Source organism: Mirounga angustirostris, unplaced genomic scaffold (genome assembly GCF_029215605.1).
Source record: "Mirounga angustirostris isolate CCGP_5_RB_7025 unplaced genomic scaffold, mMirAng1.0.hap1 SCAF_7, whole genome shotgun sequence".
Classification (NCBI taxonomy): domain Eukaryota; kingdom Metazoa; phylum Chordata; class Mammalia; order Carnivora; family Phocidae; genus Mirounga; species Mirounga angustirostris.
Genome location: NW_026991715.1, coordinates 114,764,954 through 114,784,373, shown reverse-complemented (window position 1 = coordinate 114,784,373; position 19,420 = coordinate 114,764,954). Strand labels below are relative to the sequence as shown.

The 19,420-nt window shown below is 42.8% G+C and overlaps 1 long non-coding RNA gene across 6 annotated transcripts in view; it reads left to right on the top strand.

The window, feature by feature from the left end:
- The window catches only part of LOC135365430 (uncharacterized), a 105,269-nt gene that overhangs the window by 70,400 nt on the left and 15,449 nt on the right, over window positions 1-19,420 (top strand). For 4 of the 6 annotated variants that reach the window (XR_010413280.1, XR_010413278.1, XR_010413279.1 and 1 more), the window contains 3 exons: window positions 10,524-10,838; window positions 13,803-14,018; window positions 18,537-18,885. This is a non-coding gene — a long non-coding RNA (uncharacterized LOC135365430). Of the gene's footprint in view, window positions 1-10,523; window positions 10,839-13,802; window positions 14,019-15,609; window positions 16,094-18,536; window positions 18,886-19,420 lie in introns of all 6 variants that reach the window. The other 2 variants (XR_010413281.1, XR_010413277.1) reach the window with 2 other exon arrangements.

The following is a 19,420-nucleotide window of genomic DNA, read 5'->3' as shown; positions in this document are numbered from 1 at the left end:
ACATGTTGAAGCCCCAGGCCCCAGCGTGATGCTAACATGAAGGGTTGGGCCTTTGGGAGGTGATTAAGTAATGAGGGTAGAGCCTCATGATGGGACTAGCGCCCTTATGGGATAAACATGAGAGATTACCTCTCTCTGAGCTATATAAGGATACAGCAAGACGATAGCCATCTGAAAACCATGAGGAGGGTCCTCACCAGACACATAATCAGCCAGCACCTTGATCTTGGACTTCCCAGCCTCCAGAACAGTGAGAAATATGTGTTTGTTGTTTAAGTCTATGGCATTTTGTTATAGCAGGCTGAACTAAGACAAGCCTCACTGAAGGGTCACACATGATCTCAGAAGAGAGAAGGGAAAGTAAAAGACAAGGCTTTAGAGGAGGACCAAATGGCAGACCTCAGTCTGGTCTGAGAGTGAATGGGAGGTCCTAGGGTATGGTAACACAAATTGCAGTAAAGGGCCTGGGGAAGAACTAAGGTCTTTGGGAGGTCTGGGATGTCCACAAGTAAGGAGGAGCCAGGTGGTACTTAGCCACTCAGACCAGCTAGCTCATAGGCAGAAGTGAGGTTCAGATGTGGTCAGGCCTTGGGATCCAGGGACCAAAACAAGTAGATAGAAAGAGAGTGTAAAATCCAGACAGGAAAGCTGACAACATGATGTGAGATTCTGTACAGGCAGATTTGAGAGGAGGCAAACTATGGATTGTAGATCATCGTTTCTGGAAATTCTAGTTAGTGACTCACTCTGAACTTGTATAGCATGGTTTCACTTGAAAGGCACATGTGCTATAATTATATATGCACACATAATTAGGGCTAATACTTATGAAGCTCTTAGCATGCACAAGTTACTCTTTTATGCATACTGTATGTAACCCAGTTGAACTCACATCAATGCCATGAGGGTAGATACTAATTATGCCAGTGTTACAGATGAGGAAAGTGAGAGATAAGAGTTATTTATCTGAGACTGACATGGAAGGCTGACATGGAAGAAAGGAGCTCTATAGGCTGACATGGAAGAAAGGAGCTGGCTCACTGCAAAGTTCCCTGGAAACTGACCAGGACTGATTGCCTTAAACTCTGGGCCATCGCCGAACACAAGGCTTGTTCTCTGTACCAGTGCTTTCCCAACCATCAATGTTAAGGTGATGGATCCTGCCACTGGCATGCACCCTAGTTCCCCGATCTTGCAGACAGAAGGGCTGGTTCTACCTTCAACTACCAATGCTGAGCTAGAAGAACAGGGCTAGAGGCAAGACCTACCCCACCATATTGCTAGTGCACTCCAGCCTCTGATGACAGCAGAGAGGAACTGGAGTTTTCCTAATTATCTAGCTTAAAAGCTCCACAATCCAAACGTAGAAGGCCCCTCTCCTGAAATCCAATGTCCAGATCTGTCAGATTGCTGTGTGCTATCCTAGAATGAGTAACTGGAGACCCATACACCTAGCTGTTTTCCTATCGACATTAGTGTTTCCCCTCATCCAAGTACTAACCAGGCCCGACCCTGCTTAGCTTCCGAGATCAGACAAGATCGGGCGCGTTCAGGGTGGTATGGCCGTAGACGACATTAGTGTTTCCCAGTGATGAGACTTCAGATGGTTGGCCATTTGCCCTTATTTGCATGATTACCTAAAGTATGAAGAGGAATTTCAAAGGTCACATAGTAAGTGGTAGAACTGAGATTTTAACTCAGGTAGACCAGACTCTGCCATCTCTTGTGCATGATTTCTAGTGGGTAGGTATGTCTCTGCATTTCCCCATGATGTGTAGCATAGAGACTTAACAATACATTCTCACTAAATATTTGAATGGGACCGTAAAGGTGATCTGAAATAACAAGGAAGGGAGATGGCACTGACTTAGTCAGAGATCTTTTATAAAACTAGCCTGGCAAAGTCTCTTACACACAGTAGACAAATGCTTTGTATTTAATTGTTAGAGTGTTTTGAAGTTGAATTCAAATAATAAATACTATTGCATCTGTCAGTTAAATGAAAGAGCCAATAAACAACCAATGCTCTTTTCCAATCAAGAGGGAATGGTCCTTTAAGGAACATAGAGAGCTTAAAAGAATATATGATCACTGTTAAATTGTCTGATAGACTTTAAAGGTCTGAGAGATGAGGCACGAGATAAAGATGAAAATGGAGTGGTTGGCATAAGACTTCTCACAAATGGGCCTCCAAGTGGATTTAGGAGGAAGGATAAGATTTGAAGAGGAAAAATGCCTCCAGGTATAATAAAAAGCACAGATACAGAAATGCGCACGGAAGTTATTACGGGAGAAGGGTCATGATCTAAATTAGGGGAGCATGTGATGTTTGGCAACAGTGAGAGAAGGCAGAAAAAATATGATGTGACATATTACATGTTTTCAAACATTATCAGTGGATACTTGAGCTAGAAAGTATTACAGAGTTCACAGGTGATAGCAAGGTGTAATGAAAGAAAGCTGTACTTTGCAAAAATTAATCTGATAGTGATGTTTAGATGGACTTGAAAGAAGACCCATTAGAAAGTTATTTGCAGACTCTCAGCAGCATAATAAATGGAGCTGATGCAGACAGATGCTTCCTCCCACTACTCAGAAATATGAGATCAAATATTAATGGGTGATGGACAATGATGGTAAAAAGGAACAATATGATAGATGACATGAAGAATGGGAATTGGGAGGATCAGATTTAAGATTCTAAGGTCCTTAATGTGATGTGTACATTGGCTTGAAAATATAGTACTGAAAGAATGAGAAGAAACATATTTTCCAATCCAATAGCAGGAATAAAAACAATCCAAGGGGAAGGAAGGAATAGTGCACCCTGGAACACAACAATAGATTATAAGATGAATGGTACTTCCTTATATGGGATAGAAGCGCTACACATACAGTGGAACAGCCCCTATTGATGATAGAACAGTGGTTTATTCTGGAATTGTTAAACACAGGGAGGGAAGCAAATGGAGCTGGGACAGGGTTCAAAAAGGCTTCAACTCTATATGTACTGTTTTTGGTTTCTTGAAAATATCTGAAGCAAGTACCTTTATCTCCTTACTAAATCTTGGGATGAGTATATACATGTGTATGTTCTTTTTTTTTTTTTTTTTTTTTAAAGATTTTACTTTTTATTTATTTGACGGAGAGAGACACAGCGAGAGCAGGAACACAAGCAGGGGGAGTAGGAGAGGGAGGAGCAGGCTTCCCGCGGAGCAGGGAGCCCGATGTGGGACTCGATCCCAGGACCCTGGGATCATGACCTGAGCCGAAGGCAGACGCTTAACGACTGAGCCACCCAGGCGTCCGATGTGTATGTTCTTTAATTTGATGTTGTATAATAAAATGTTTGAAAAGCTACTGATGTAAATAAAGCCTGAGGTGAAGGGCCAAATTAGACGTTGGATCAGAGGAACCTTCTAACAATACTCTAGGCATCTCTACCCCTGGCAGGAATCCCCTAAATAATATCCATGAAGCTGGTACGGCAATGAGGTATGAAGGTACAAATTCACCGAGTCTCAGATGCACCTTCTCACTTTTGTTACTAACAGTTTAAGATTCTGTAAGACAAATGCTGCAGTCAGCTCTGTATGGGAGGACAGGCACTCGGGTTTGTTCTGTAATCTGTTTATAGTGCCCTCTACTGGTGGCTCCGCACAATTCTCTAACGCAAAGCTCACTTTTTCATGTGTAGGTTAACTTTGTATTATTTTCCAACATATTAATGAAAACCTTCATAGTGGTTCTCTGTCTGATGTTGTAAGTCAACAGGTGCGATAGGGTTATCAGTCATAATTTCATTTTTTATTTAAAACTTGGCTATGACCTGACTTTTTTAAAATTTGAACCTAGCATCTTCTTGGCCAGTGGTTTTTACTTGGAGATGTATGTTAGACTTACGTCTGAAGTTTTACTAAAATATAGTGTTTAAGACTTGCTCCAGACTTACCGACTCGCTTTACTTGGTATCCTTAATATATTCTTGGTATATACCACCACAAATTCTGATAAATATAGGAAATCTCATCAGAACGATTCCATATTATTTCTGTGCTTCCCATATATTCTTGAAAACTTAGCATATTGACATGTCTTTTGGAGCTTCCCACGAAGTACAAAACTTCTAAAGTATTGTACTGATAACATTTTACCTGTACAAATTTAACAGATTTAACCTACAGTTAAAAAGAAAAGCATGACTCTTTCACTATAGGAGATGAATGAACAATAAAATTAAATAGCTGAATATTCTGGAATTTCTCATATTTGCTTAATAATAAAAACAATGACTGCCTCAGAGCCCCATAGAAGGACTATTCCAGGTACTTTAAACTAACGGCACTTCCAAGAATAGGGACTCTGGGTACAGGCTTCTGTTGGCATTGCTTAGGCAGATTTTAGTCTGTCCCTGAAGATTGAGTGAGGATTACCAGAATTCTGTAGTTGAGAAGCAGATGGCTTCATAAAACTGCTAACCCAAGATATGACAGAGCAAGAACTGATCACATGGAACTTAAAGAACTGATGAGGCATGCTGTAGTTGTGTGTTTGGAATACTATTGATGTTGCTTTAATGCTATATTTTCTGGATATAAAAGGAAGCCTTTTCCTCTTCAGCTTATCTGTACCCCATAACAGTTTAGTTGCCTTTACTCTGTAAACTGAAATAAAACATTTTTAAATGATATATTTTTCTCACTGACCTCCCCATCTCCTGTCTCCTGAATTCAGAAACTATTATTGTGTATTCCTGCTTTTCACAACAATATAGTTATTTGCAAAGATTCAATAAGAATCTGTGTTTTTTGTTTTTTGTCTTTTAACCAGGCCATAACTGGGAAAATTGATTGAGCAAGCATAGCCTTGCCTAGAATGTCATATTTGGGAAAGATGCCCATTTAATCAGATATGACCAGACATTTTTTTTTTTTTTTTTTTTTTATTTTTTTTTTTTTTTTAAAGATTTATTTATTTATTTATTTATTTGAGAGAGCGAGAATGAGAGAGCACATGTGGGGGGAGGGTCAGAGGGAGAAGCAGACTCCCCGCCGAGCAGGGAGCCCGACGCGGGACTCGATCCCGGGACTCCAGGATCATGACCTGAGCCGAAGGCAGTCGCTTAACCAACTGAGCCACCCAGGTGCCCCTATGACCAGACATTTTTGAGGAGCTAAGGGAGCCTCCAAGAAAAACTGTCCTGGTATCTGTCTTACAGGGTCTAGCCCTACAGGTGAGCCAGGAAGATCATTTCTGGGCAGTCTAGGAAGCTTGGGGTATTTGGGGGAACTCCACAACAGAGAAAGAGAATTTGTCCACATTTATAGGTACTGCCAGTGAAATCTGGAGGAGAGAAATTTTTCAGCTTGGCTAAGAGGCTAATCTCAGGATAGCAAATAATAAAGTCCATCTTAGATTCCTTATGATAACTTCCAGGAAGCCAAACTTAAGGAGGCCCATATCATAAATTAATATCCTTGCTGCTTCTATGTAAATAATCAGGCAAACCTAGGTGGCTTTTCTTACTGGTCTAGATGTCCTCTATGTTGGTTGAGTATTAATATTCTAATTAAGATTTATGGTTAAATATGCTACTAACATGGTCTCTTCTGGAATTGCAAGTGAAGAAGTTGTGATGAGGGTTCTTCTAGAAGATTTCAAACTAGCCCTTACTAGATTAAAATGGTTTTGTGTATGCATTTTTTTAAAAGATTTTATTTATTTATTTGAGAGAGAGAGAACGAGAGAGAGCGAGCACATGAGAGGGAGGAGGGTCAGAGGGAGGAGCAGGCTCCCTGCCAAGCAGGGAGCCCAATGCGGGACTCGATCCCGGGACTCCAGGATCATGACCTGAGCCGAAGGCAGTCGCTTAACCAACTGAGCCACCCAGGCGCCCCTGTGTATGCATTTTTTAAAAAAAGATTTTATTTATTTGCGAGAGAGAGCAAGCATGAGCAGGGGAGAGCGGCAGAGAGAGAAGCAGACTCCCTGCTGAGCCGGGAGCCCAATGAGGGGCTCGATACCCGGACTCCGGGATCATGACCTGAGCTGAAGAAGGCAGCTGCTTAACTGACTGAGCCACCCAGGCACCCGTGTGTATGCAATTTAAGCATACATTCTCCCTTATTTTATTTCTGAAACTTTCCATGAAATGCATGTGCCAGTTGCCAGACATATCCCTCCCCCTCCCCATTATCAAAACCCTTTCTGATGTCATATGAAGTGGGTGGGGTGTGGGAAGCAAACAGCCACCTCCAGGGTGTAGCCCAGTGGTTAAGAGCTTGGACTTTAGGGCTCTGCTCCTCATATCCCAGCTCCCTACCTAAAGCCAGCTATTTATATTCCCTGTGCCTCAGTTTTCAAATCTGGAAAATGGGCTTGGTCATAGTACTTAGGTCACAGGGTTGTTGTACAGACAAAAGAAGAAAGCTGCACAGAAAGAGCTTCAGGTATGACTAACACATATAAAGCTGCTACAGTGTTAGTTTCAGGCACTGCAGAGACCGCATTCTCTCACAGGGCTCCTAAAGAAATGTCATCACATTAGGAAACTACAACACAAGACAATGAAAAGTGGCAGGTAAACTTCTGATTTGGAGGTCCGTTATACTTTCTGTGTATTTGATAGAAGTTTTCAGTGAAGTTTTAGAAAAAAGAACTTTTGTTTACAGTAATTACCAGATAGCAAGTAACTGAGTTACTTACTTTCTACTCTTCAGTGTTAGTGGAGTCTGGGTGCTTGGAAGCTGGAGCCAGGACCTCTGAAGCTCTTGAGGAGCTTCTCTTAATGAGAATCTGAGGAAGTCTGATGGCTTCTGGGCAGCCCATGAAAGGGGCTTTCCCCTAGGCCCCCAGTCATGTCAGACACTGTTAGAAAAGGCTGGGGTTATTACTGTGCATTTCTTTTCCATCATGCCTTTCTCTCTAGTTCTTTTCTCTCCATGCCACCGTATTGGAGGGGAGAACACCTTTCTCATACTGCGCTTCTATGTAGCGTCAGCCCATGGGAACAGTTTTTATTAGCATCTAAGCCCAATATTTGTTGGCTCATTACCCTGACTGCTCATTTACGGGGACACTGTAATCCCCCTACAGAGGATTCCCTCTACCATACCTTTCTAGGGAACCCCAGGCAGTGTCGCATCTGTGCTCAAATCAGCCTGTGCCTGCTGCGCCCCCTTGGGTAGGTCACATTTCTCCCATTTGTCATGTGTCACCTCCTGGAGCCTGCTGCCCTACCTGGAGTGCTGAGTCTTGGGCTGCAAGGGCTTCCAGACACCAAATGGAAAACAATGCCTGTCAGTCCTTTTTGGACCAGGAGTGGGCCAACTGCTGCACTTCCGTGGAGTTCAGAGGGTCTGTGAGCCTGAGCTGAGCGCCTGCTGCCAGACTGAGCCACCACTGTGCCACCTCTCCTCCATGGTTCCTCTCTCAGCACCTCCCTCCCCTCTGCCTCTCATGCAAAACATCCACCTGGGAGATGAGCCTCAGCCTCGTAGCCAGCCTCAGCTAAGCCTTCCCTCCCCTGATGTGTTGTCTCTCCAGTCAGTCCTTATTTTCCCTTGGATATTTTCTGCCCTCCACATGGGTCTCTTGTCAGAGGACAAATAGATGAATAGTCCATAACCAGGGCAAGGTGCTTCTCTGGGCTAGACATGGTTAGCAGCTGGTAGGCTCTCGAAGACTCTAAGAACAACAAAATGAGTTTGGCTTCTGAGGAGAGTTCAAAGCTTCCACAGTGAGAAGCTGACCCCCACCTATTGCCTCTTCCATTCCTGCATGGAGCCCTTCAGGGGTTCTCCTGATCCTGGGGAAACCCCTGGGGTGTGAGTGTGTGCATACGTGCATGCGTGTGTGTGTGTGTGTGTATGTGTGTAAGAGGTAGGTGTGGCAAGAAAGGGATGAGTTTGCTGTCTTGAATGACCAGCATATTTGGAGCTGACTATTGACCACATGGCTGGGTTCATTCTTCCGTTCTCATCTTCAGACTCACCCTGTTTATCCTCAGGTTTAGGTGTTACTCTTGGCTCTTGGTTTGCCAGACCCCTTTCTATTGCTCCTTCCTGCACTGCCTTCTGCAACAGGCTTGCAAAAGCTTGCTCCCCTCTCCTTTTAATGCATACTTCATGTTTTTCCATAGCTTTCAGTGATGTGCAGCAACTGTCCATGACTTTAAGACATTAGCCCAGTTGGAGCCAACCATAAGGACCCGCAGAAGGCCCAGTCTCCTGCCCCAGCCAGCCCCTCTCTGGGGTTCTAATGTGCCTAATAAAAGTGCATTCAGCCTCCTCCCTCTCTTGAAGGTGCTTTCTAAGCCTTACTAGCTTGCTCCCCAGCTAGCAATGGCAGGCCATTTGTAGCTAGCTACTCCACCTCTTTCCTCCTGGTCTGTGGAGACTCTGGTGCAGACAGAGGAATTTTTCCAGCTGTCCGTAAAATCAAATGCTGATTCTGTTAACACCTTCAGAAGCCAACACCATAGGAGGTCTGTGGGACTGCATGTAAAATTTCTGAAATCCTAGATTTTTATACGTGGTTTCCCACAAAAGCAGACCCTAAAACAAGGATTTGGACGGAGGTTATTAATTTGATTGGTGACTCTAGGAAATATGAGGGAGTGGGCAAGTGACATAGAAAAGGACAAAAATAAAGTTTGCATTAAAGAGGTTACTACCATGGATAGCTGGAGTATGATGCTTTGAGCAACTCTGGAGAACACCCCTCAGAATTGTCCCAAAGGGAGGCGAGGAATTTGGGGTATTTACAAACTCTGGCCCCTCTTTGGTTGAAGGTGCATCCCCGGGAGGGGGGGTTAATTCCTTTCCCCCTCCTGCCAGCCTCACATATGGAAGCTCCCTTGCCCAGAGATTACCCTCAGCAGAGACAAGCAGGAGCCCATCAGCACTTGAGGGAGTTGTTAGCAGCTGAGTTCTGGGCTGGGCACTGTCAACATTAGTTCTATGCTTCTTTCCAAGAAGCATAAACAAATATCCTTTTCTTTTTTTTTTTTAAGATTTTATTTATTTATTTGAGACAGAGAGAATGAGAGACAGAGAGCATGAGAGGGAGGAGGGTCAGAGGGAGAAGCAGACTCCCTGCCGAGCAGGGAGCCCGATGCGGGACTCGATCCTGGGACTCCAGGATCATGACCTGAGCCGAAGGCAGTCGCTTAACCAACTGAGCCACCCAGGCGCCCCAAATATCCTTTTCTAATGTGCAATTTAAAAAATGTAACATGTTAATCTTTGGAAACTTTGAAAATTAAACGTTTTCCCCACCAGCTGCTTCTCATGGTTCACATGATGGGAAGGAAGATATAATCAGGGAATCGTGAGTGACCGTCACATGTAGGAGTTTGTAACCTCTTCCACAGTAAACTCTCGGCCCATCATCCCCTGAATTTCCAATGTTCTTCATTGACAGATGCAGCAGAATGGCATCTGCAGAGCGGACATGCCCACAGAAGATCCAGCCTTTCTCCCAGCGATAATGGAAATGACTCTTTTGGGTCTTTGGAAAGAAAAGAAAAGTTTAATTTTCCTTCCCATTGAGAAGGAAGTCTGTTTTTAAAAAAAAAATAAAATTTTATATATTTAAGGTGTACAGCATGATGATTTGATATACATATATGTAGTGAAATGATTGCACAGTGAAGCTGATTAACATATCCTCTCACTTAGTTACGTGTGTGGGGTGAAGTCTACTCCCTTAAGCACATTTCCAGTATGCAATACCATATTAATAGTTGTAGTGATCATGCTGTACGTTAGATCTCCAGTCTTATTCATCTTACGTAAGTGCAACTTTGACCAACATCTTTCTATTGCCCCCACTCCCCAGGCCCTGGTAACCACAATTCTACTCTCTGCTTCTACATACTTGATTTTTTTAGATTTCATATATAAGTGAGGTCATGAAGTTTTTGTCTTTTTGCGTCTGACTTATTTAACTTAGCATATGTCCTCTAGGTTCATCCATGTTGCAAATGGCATGATCTTCTTTTCTAAGGCTGAAAAATACTTATACACAAGTATATACCACACTTTATCCATTCATCCATTGAGACTTAGGTATGTTTCCATATTTTGGTTAATGTGAATAATGCTGCAATGAACATGGGAATGCAGATGAGATACTGACTACATTTCCTTTGGGTATAGACCCAGAAAAGGGGTTGCTGGATCCTATGGTGGGAAAAACTCTTTTTGAACCACTTGAGCAGGGGTACAATCTCCCTACTATGTTTGTTTCGGCCACTGCTGGTCCCATAGCTTCAAATTATGAGTGACTTGCATGGAGAAAGAAAAAAGAGAAGATGTTTCTCTGTGGTAAAAAGGGCAATGGGGGGAAATTACTACTAGGTCTGGTTCCTGTTTTGGGGTATTAAGTGGCAGTAGAAGGAGCTTCTGATACAGGGATTTTGAGACTTGGGGTACAAAGCAGCGCTATCTCCAGATCTAGAGGGCCAAGTGTGACTCAGATGGAGAAATATTTTTTCTATTTCTGTGCTGTGCTTTTTACAGTGTTTGGGAGAATAAGGACCAGAAGCCACGCATCCCCTTCAGTTTGTGGAGTGATTTGCAGCTTTGGGAACCCAGGAATGATTTGGCAATGGGGGCAGCCTCCCTGAAGTATCCAGAAGCAATCAATACCAACAAGAAGAGTGGAAGGTAACACTAGCAGAAGACCTGCCCACCACCGTGTCATATCTCCAAGATTATATTTGGGGGAGTCCAAGGGGTATTGGGTTTGCTCAAGACTCAAATCCTGTAGGAGAAGATGGGGGCAAAGAACCAGCAAAGTGGGAGGAAAGCTAAGCTTGACAGCGTAGGGATGAGGTAATATAGGAGGCCTGGAACATTTGGCTGAAATCAGAAAATTAACATGTCTTTAGCAACTTCACTAAATGAAAGTCATAGAATCTGTTTCCCTTTCTGTTGACTTCTGTTCTTTGCTGCTTTTAGTTACTCTCCAGATATAGATGAGATGCACAAAAGAAATCAACTTCCAGCATGCTGAATAAACAGTCTCCTAGGGATTACTTTCCCTCTAATCCTTAAACTAGAATCAGTGGGTATCATGAGTGAATATGAATATCCTGTGTGAAACTGGCTCATTTGTGTGGGTTTAGGCAGCTGAGTAGAGAAGCTATACTAAGTGTCTGGCTTATTTTCATGGGCTTTCTTCATGAGCTTCAGGTTTTGGGCAGTAGCTATAATTATGATGATTAGTTATAGAAAGTGGTTGTTAACCAACTTGTTTTATTTTACTACCACTTTACTTAAAATCAATTGAGAAAGGAAAAAATACAAGCCATACTTATCTTTAGAGGTTTAGAGAATATATAAACAAAGCCTTGACATTCTTCCCAACCAGAGGCATATTCCCATTATCAAAAAGAATTGAAGCTTCTATCCACCATAGCCGAGATACTTGCTGAGTCCATGGTGCTTGACAGCATTTTCCTTTTGGTGTTTCAAGAAATGTCATTAGTTTCCCCAAAAGTGTTCTATGGCTAAATGAGTGAATCAATGAGTTAATGTCAAACAGATTCGATTACTGCAAGATTACCTCTCAGAGACTTTGATGTGCTCATGAATGTGGTCTGGCTTCCCCAACAGGGGAGTATGAATGGGTACACCATGGACAAATAACTCTGGGATACTGCCAGGACACCTTGCAGAAGGCTGGTGTTCCAGAACATAATTTCAAAAATGTCATACATGATAGACATGGAGCAGCACCACCCAGATCTCCTTTCAGGGTAGGACTTGCTACCAAGGTACAGGGAATGTTGTCACAGACCATCCTCAGCTGTCTGCTTCTTCAGAATCTGCCTCAGCTGAAAAGAGCCTCCTTGCCCTTCTATGAGCAAACCATCTGGTGGCTAGGCAAAGTGTGTATAAGGGACCCATCCTCTTGTCTAACCCTGACAACACATGCTTCTTGCACAGCTACTGAGCAGGCTGGCCCAGGCTTTGTCAGCTCTGCATTGCTGTTTGACTTCCCCTCTGTCCAATCTTGCTTCATCTCTTTTCACAGGTGCTGATCCCTAGTAAGTATCTTGTACCCCAGACTCTGTCTCAGCACTGCTTCTATAAAGCCCAATGAGGGACATTACTTAAACTATGTGAGATTACTGTAGTTTATAAATGAGGATCTTAATGCAATGGACTGAATGTTTATACACCCCTCACTCATATATTGAAAACTAATCTCCAATTTCATCCCCCCAAATTGGGATAATAGTAAAATATCTTCATAGGATTTGAGTGAGGATTAAATGAGATGTTATAAATTCTCAAGAACAGTGCCAGGGACAGTTTGAGGGCTATAGGCCATTAGATGTTATTGTTGCTGAGGCAAAGTATATGAACCTGTTACATTTTAAATAGATCGTCCTGGAGAGGTAGTCAGGGGCAGACGATGCAGGCTTTGTCCAGCCCTCTCAGATCAAAGAATTCCCTCTCATGACATAGATGATGTGAGAGGAGAGGGGGTGGATTTATTTTAACAACAATAATGTGATCCCATTCACTCTGCAACCACCATCATCCACCTTGGGAGGAACTGAAGCACTCAGCTAAGCCACTACTGAACTTCTGACCCACAGAAGCTAGGACAATGTGTTTATGGTTTTACACCAGTAGGTGTTGGAGCAATTTGTTTCATAGCAACTGAAAATTACAGGAGTCTGGGTTGTTTAGCTTTGTATCATCCTTTGTATCATCCTTACTCATTCTTTCTTTCTGTCTATCTACCAAGTACACTGTAATACAAATATTCTTAGGAAATCATTCTTCATATAATACTGGGAACATCTATTCCTATAGTTGTGAGATCACACAAAGTATTTTTCTATTCATGTTTGCCTCAAGAAGATTAGAGAGCCACAGTAGGTAAAGAGTAACTCCACAGAGGGACCCTTTTTTTCCCCCTGTACGTTTACTTAAAAATTTTTTTTAATTTAAATTCAACTTAATTAACACAGACTGCCTTATTAGTTTCAGAGGTAGAATTCAGTGATTCATCAGTTGCATATAATACCCAGTGTTCATTACTTCTAGTGTCCTTCTTAATGCCCAGCACCCAGTTATCCCATCCCCCTACCCACCTCCTCTCCAGCAACCCTCAGTTTGTTTCCTACAGTTAAGAGTCTCTAATGGGGGCGCCTGGGTGGCTCAGTTGGTTAAGCGACTGCCTTCGGCTCAGGTCATGATCCTGGAGTCCCTGGATCGAGTCCCGCGTCGGGCTCCCTGCTCGGCAGGGAGCCTGCTTCTCCCTCTGACCCTCCCCCCTCTCATGTGCTCTCTCTCATTCTCTCTCTCTCAAATAAATAAATAAAATCTTAAAAAAAAAGAGTCTCTAATGGTTTGCCTCCCTCTCTGTTTTCCTCTTATTTTATTTTTCCTTCCCTTCCCCTATGTTCATCTGTTTTGTTTCTTAAATTCCACACATGAGTGAAATCATAGGGTATTTGTCTTTCTCTGACTGACTTATTTTGCTTAGCATAACACCCCCTAGTTCTATCCATGTCATTGCAAATGGCAAGATTTCATTCTTTTTGGTGGCTGAGTAATATTCCATTATACACACACACACACACACATATACACACACACCACCTCTTCTTTTTCCATAGTTTGGCTATTGTGGACATTGCTGCTATAAACGTTGGGGTGCAGGTGCCCCTTCGGATCACTATGTTTGTATCCTTTGGATAAATACCTAGTAGTGCAATTGCCGGGTTGTAGGGTAGCTCTATTTTTAACTTTCTGAGGAACCTCCATACTGTTTTCCAGAGTGGCTGCACCAGCTTGCATTCCCATCAACAGTGTAAGAGGGTCACAGAGGGACTCTTAAATGACCAAAGAGGAATGACAGCCAGAGCTGAGTGGAATTCATCCTAACTACCTCAGTCAAGGCCAATCTGCAGCAGACAAAGTGAAATTCACTGCTTAAGAGAATCCTGTTTCCAGGTTACACTGCCCAGAAGGAAGGGAACTGTAGTGGCTCAGGTGAGTGGCTGTCTCAGTTTCTCCCATGAGGTTGCAGTTAAGATGCTGACAGGGCTTCAGTCATCTGAAGACTTCACTGGGGCTGGAGGATCCTTTTCCGAAATGGTCCCCTCATGTGGTGCTGATTGTTGGAAGGCGTCCTCGGTTCTTCCCAATGTGGGATGATGGTGGCTAGATTCCCTCACAGGGAATAATTAGAGAGAGAGAGTAAGGTGAAAGCCTCAATGTCTCTTGTAACCTAGCCTCAGAAATCACACATTGTCATTTCTGCAATATCTTATTAGTTACACAGGTCAGCTCTATTTAATGTGGCAGAGTACAAACAAGGGTGTGATACCAAGGACTTTGGGAGACATCTTGGTTGCTGACTACCACCATCCAAAGAAATTGTGATGGAATTCAAATAGAGTCAAGGAAGGTAGACCACGGTGGCTAGACTGTGGGCTCCATAAGTAAGGTTGGAAAAAACTGGTATGGAATTGTCCATGGAGGGCTTAGTTTCTCACCAGTGGTGCAGCCCATGTAAACTTCTCAGGAGGAATTTGGGCAGGCAGGCTTGGAACTGGTACTCATAGGGGACATGGCTCAGGGTAATTTCCTGTCAACCTTGGTGTGGGATCTTTTCATTCTTCTCTTGATAAATCTTGGTAGTTACATTTAGTATGTTATTCCTCTTGCTCATTTCAAAATGTGCCTAATTTTCAAAGAATTCCCATTCTTTTTTTTAAAAATGGTATATTTTTTTTATTGCTCCAATGCTTCAGTAACCCTTTGGAAAACTTCTCTTGTCCCTGCCTTTCTTTACTAACAATAATACAACCTAAGGAAAGGAAATTTCATTCTGAGTGTTTATCTCTAGACTTCTTTTTCATTATTTGCTCCTGAATGCTCCTGTTCTTTTAAGGGATCAGCCTTTCATCTTTGTGTAACCAATGCTTTTTCCAGACCTGGCACATAGTAGGTACTGAATTAATGTATGCTGCTAAAATATATTTGAATATTAAAGGTCACTGAACATAGAAATACATTCTGTATCTTATCCCCTCTGCTGCCTGCAGAGCCAGTGAAGCCATTTCTTTAAAATAGCTTATTTTTAATTGCTTCACAGTTATACCTTTATATATATTTTTTCTTTTTTGGTTAACTTAGCTGAAAATGCCCCTTTCTTCCATAGTATAAGATGATTATCACAATTAGTGTTAATGATCTTCTTCCCCATGTCCCTTCTTCCACTTTGTCTTGGAGGAATATTCTTGGTGATTTTCCATCCATTTCAGACTTCATGGTATGGGTGGTGGGTGGGCTGGGGGTGAATATTGATAGACCTATGTAAGGGGTATAATTAGGGTGGTGGTTTTGTGACCCTAACTCTCCCTTCTTTTTTGAAGAGGCTATCAAAAACACATCAGTTACTTATCCTATGACAAAAGAGTAAAAACCTAACTCAAGAAAAGATAAGAAATTTATTTATAGTGTCCCATGGAACTCATGGATAAAAAGGCAATCAGATCTCTTGAAGGAAGTGGAAACAGGTACTGGGAAACTAACAGTACTCACCTTCTTCCTCTCCTCTCTTTTTATCTATATACAGATTGGTTTCCTCTTCTCTTCAATCCTATGGCCAAGTATGGCCACTGGGTTAGCTGGGTCCTCTGTGACGGAGACCTTGAGATGGAGTTAGGAGCATAAGAGGTTTGTTGGGATGTAAGACCTGTGAAAGAGAAAAGGAAGAGGAAGCTGGATTGCGCGGGGGAAGTTTTCACAACATGATGCAGGCCTGACACCTGCTACAGGAGAGTGGGGAGGAAGCAGGATCCGGCAGGAAGAGCCTCAGGCCATGATGCAGACACGAGGGGAGCTCCAGAGTGAAGATTATCTGTTAGAGGTGTTCCATGTTGGCAGAAACGTCCAGGCTTCAGTACCCTGTAGTGCTTAGTCATTAGGTAGGAGTTGCCTGGAACCAGGTTGGCCTGGGCTCAAAAGTTGAGGCAGATTCTGCAGGTGTTAACGACTGGAGGCTGTCAGCTGACTCTACTCTTGCGCTTCCTGACTCCAGGTCTTTCTTGAACTGAGAAGTGAGTAGTATACTTCCATGGCTGCCATGGTCACCAAGAAATCAAACTTCCCTTGTTGTGAGCATCTCCGTAGAGAGTTTACCTGTGGGAGGGCCTGTGTGTATCTGCCCCCCAAATTACCAAGGGAGGGTTTGGGCCTAGGAGGGTGGGTTCATCTTTTACAAAATGGCCTCTGGGGCCCACTGCTGTGGTTAAGAAGATGAGGGGCTGGGAATTTTCTCCAGAAGATATTGTCCTTGTAAAGCTGGTTAGAATTTGAAGGTTGGAGGTCACCAAATAGAGGAACATGTTCACCACTTTATCCAGTTGGTGCCAAAAGGCATGATGAAGCATATTTTTAAAAGAGAACCTATTTTTTTCTTTTTGTAACCTCGTTAGAAGAAAGCGTACTTCTGTTCAGATGTGTTTCTTTGAGATAATAATCTTACAGAAAATTATCTTTGACTTTTTGTTTAATTGCTTCAATCATAAATAGTCAGTTCTTCTATTCCTGGCCCATGTCTCCCTCTTAGAATTTTTCCATGATTCTTTTGACCCATTCTATTCAGATTTATATCATTCATCATGCAAGGGAGAACAGAGGTAAATTAAATGTAAGTATTGGTAGAAATATGTAATGGGAAAGCAATACCACATTCCTGGAGGAATTGCAGAGATTTTTGAGAATTTGAAAGATGTCACCATTGAGAATTTGGAAAGATGCAGGAGTAGTGCCTCCCACCACATGCCCATTCGACCCTCCAATTTGGCCTGTGCGAAGATGGAGGGATCTTGGAGAATGACAGTGGATTATCATGAGCTTAACCAGATGGTGCCTAAAGTATCAGTTTTAGATAGTGATACTCTTTGGAGCATTTGGCAAGCCTCTATAGGTGAATCATAGTGCAGACTTTTAGGAATTTTGGAGCAAAGCCTGGCCATCATATGCAGATAACTACTCTCTTTTTGAGAAACAACTCTAGGCCTGCTACTGGGCCTTAGTAGAGACTGAGCATGTAACCATGGGCCACTAAGCTACCATGTGACCTGAGCTGCTCAATATGAACTGGGTGCTCTCTCTCTGACCCACCACATCATGAAGTTGGGCATGCACAGCAATATTCAATCAACAAATGGAAATGGTATGTATGTGATTGGGTCTGAGCATGTCCAGAAGGCACATGAAGAATGGCCCACAGGCCCATGGTCCCCACTCCTGCTGTACTTCCTTCTCTCTCCCAGCCTGCCTCATGGGGAAGTTCCCTTTGATAGTTGACAGAGGAAGAGAAGAATGGATTACAGATAGTTCTGCATGGTGTGCAGACACCACCCAAAAGTAAACAGCAGAAGCACTAAAGTCCCTCCCTGGGATATCCCTGAAGGATAGTGGTGAAGGGAGATCCTCCCAGTGGGCAGAATTTCAGGCAATATGCCTAGTTGTTCTCTTTGCTTAGAAGAAGAAATAGCAAGATGTACAATTATAGACTGATTCATGGGGTATGGCTAATGGTTCAGTTGGATGGTCAGGGACTTGGAAGAGACATGATTAGAAAATTAGTGACAAAGAATAGACTATAGGATAGACTTCTCTGAATGGGCAAAAACTATGAAACTATTTGTGTCCCATGTGAATGCTCACAGAGAGTGACCTCAGCAGAAGAGGATTTTAGTATCAAGTGGATGAGATGACCCATTGTGTGGATACCAGACTCTCTCCCTTGTCTTCACCCAATGGGCTTACAACAAAGGGGCCAGAGTGGCAGACATGGAGGTTATGCCTGAGCTCAGCAACAAGGACTTCCACTCACCAAGGCAGATCTGGCTAGGGCTACCACTGAATGCTCGACCTGCCAGCAGTGGAGACCAACACTGAAACCCTGATATAGCACCATTTCCCACAGACAACAGTGAGGTGGCAGGATGATTATGTTAGACTGTTTCCATCATGGAAGGGACAGCATTTTGTTCTCACTGGAATACACACTCTGAAAACAGATTTGCCTTCCCTGCATGCAGTGCTTTTGCCAAAACTACCATCCATGGATTCATACAGTGGCTTATCCACCATTATGGTATTCCACACAGCATTACTTCTCATCAAAGAACTCACTTCACAGCAAAAGCAGTGCAGCAATGGGCCCATTCTCAGGGCATTCACTGGTCTTACTGTGTTTCCCCACCATCCTGAAGCACATGGCTTAGCAGAATGGTGGAATGGCCTGTAACTGAGTCTACAGTGCTGGCTTAAGTAACAATACCTTGAGGGCTGGGGCAAGGTTTTCCAGAAGGCCGCATCTGCTCTGAATCAGGATCCAATATATGGTGTTGTTTCACCAATAGCCAAGATTAACAAGTCCAGGGATCAAGGGGATGAAATGGGAGTGACAAAATTCACTCTTCCCACTATTGACTCACTAGCAGAATTTTGTTTCCTTTCTCACAACTCTATTGTCTGCTGGCCTAGAGTTCCAGAAGGAAGAATCCAGAGGCTTTCACCAGGACACACAACAACGATCTTATTGAAATGGAAGTTAAGACTGCCACCTGGCCACTTGGGCTTCTCATGCCTCCAAATCAATAAGCAAAGAAAGAAGTAACTGAGTGGGATGACTGATCCTGACTACCAGGGGAAACTGGACTACCACTCATAATGGAGGTAGAAGAGTACATGTGGAATACAGAAGATCTCTTAGGGCATCTCTTAGTATTACCATGTCCTGTGATTAAGATCAGTGGAAAACTACAACCCCATCCAGGTGGGACTACTGATGGTCCAGATCTTTCAGTGATGAAGGTCTGGGTCTCCCTCCCAGGTAAAGAACTACAACCAGCTGAGGCACTTGCTGAAGGCAAAGGGAATATAGAATGGGTAGTGGAAGAAAGTAGTTATAAATACCAGCTACAGGTACAAGGCCTGTAATTATCGTATTTCCTCCTTATTTTGCTATAAATACATTTGTGAGTGTATGTATGTAGGTACCTATGTCTTTGTTTTCTTTTCTTTCTTATCTCCTTTTCATGTAACAAAAGATGTATTGATTTTATATATCATATACTTAGTATCTAAGTATTGTTAATTTTACATCACAGTAATTAAATTACGGGAGATCAAGGAGAAGAATAAACATCATTCAAGGATTTTACCTCCTTTTCTGGGAAGGGGGTTAGTGCATTTTTTATTTTCTCTCCTCTTCTGGGAAAGGGGTTAGCTGTATCATGTTAATTATGGAATTATGGAATTAATGGAATTGTGGAATTATGATTTTATCATTGTCTTCATTTGGAGATTAAGTACCATTTAAGGAGATATATATGAAGGCCAAGTCGACAGAGGGTGAATTTGTGAAT